The sequence below is a fragment of the Aplysia californica genome, unplaced genomic scaffold (genome assembly GCF_000002075.1).
Source record: "Aplysia californica isolate F4 #8 unplaced genomic scaffold, AplCal3.0 scaffold00938, whole genome shotgun sequence".
Classification (NCBI taxonomy): domain Eukaryota; kingdom Metazoa; phylum Mollusca; class Gastropoda; order Aplysiida; family Aplysiidae; genus Aplysia; species Aplysia californica.
Genome location: NW_004798208.1, coordinates 203,281 through 204,610, shown reverse-complemented (window position 1 = coordinate 204,610; position 1,330 = coordinate 203,281). Strand labels below are relative to the sequence as shown.

Here is a 1,330-nt window from a genome sequence, read left to right as displayed (position 1 = left end):
AAAAAAAAACCCAAAAAAACCCAACAACAACAACAATAAAATAATCAATTTCCATGAGCCATAAGTGCAAAATCCAATATGGCCGCCATATCCATGGAAACGACACTTTTTTTCCTCAAATTTGATTGCGGATTTTAAGACTCCTTACTATGCTTGTTTAATGTGTGAAATTTGGTAAAATATAGTTCACTAATAAGCGTGGCGTCGGTGGCCTAGTGGTTAGGCTACCGGACTCGTAATTGTGAGATTGTGAGTTCAGAGGTTCGAGCCTCAGCTCAGTCCGACGTTGTGTCCCTGGGAAAGACACTATATACGAAATTCCCACTTGGCTCGGTCCTATGGGAGACGGACGTTAAACTCGGAGGTCCCGCCCCTTAAATAACCTAACAGTGTTGACAGGGCCGTTAAACCTATACCATTTCACCATTTTTCACTAATAAGCGAGATAGCTTTCAGTCCCCTCTACCTATTTAAAACCCGCTCTCAACTGAGCCACCCCGGTCTTTTTTTAACTCATCAATTTCCAATTCGTTTTTGGACTTTGCAATCGCCTGCCACAAATATTTATTTTCTGGATCAGCCGTCAATTTTTCTTCTAGAGTTCAGGCGTGATTTCAGTAGCTTATGTTTATATGAATATTCTCTTGCTTTAAAACGACTGTCTAGCTGAGAAATTTCTGCGGCATCACATTTGTGAGGCAGCGTGGTGGAATCAGGCTCTCGGCAATTTTTGGGCCTGTTGAGTTATTGGTCTCATCTTAAAGCTTGTTCAGTTGTCTTTATTTGGATGGAAAAAAATCCATTTATGTTGAATACAAGTCGAGATATTTGCGAACCAATGAGGTGGGGGTTGCTTGTTTTCAGAGGTAAAATTAGTGAGAAAATGGCCGCCAAGGATTAGTTAATTCCTTAGCATATGAGTCCGTGGTAACTGAAAATTTACTTTTTTGTGTGCTTTTAATCAATGTTTTTCAGGAAATCTACACAGAAATTGGTTCTTTAATTTGCATGAAAGGTGTTTTGCCAAAAAACAAAAATTAGATAAAAATTCACAAACATGTGGAAAAATGCAAGTTTCTCTACTTTGGTTATTTTGACGAGAGCCTGATTCCACAACGCTGCCTCACATTTGATCATTTCCCTTGGTAAATGGCGGTCAACATCGTTGTATTCATCTCTAGTGGAATGTATAGGACTTCTAATTGTTTTACAGTAAGGAAGGAAATGTTGGTTGTTTTATTATTATTATTATCATTATTATTAAAATCATTATTACTATAACCCGTATTATCATTATTATTATCAGATTTTTATTATTTTTATTACTATT

The 1,330-nt window shown here is 37.1% G+C and overlaps 1 protein-coding gene across 1 annotated transcript in view; it reads left to right on the top strand.

Moving 5' to 3' along the window:
* The window catches only part of LOC118477201, a gene marked incomplete at its 3' end in the record, with an annotated part of 9,860 nt that overhangs the window by 160 nt on the left and 8,370 nt on the right, over positions 1-1,330 (top strand).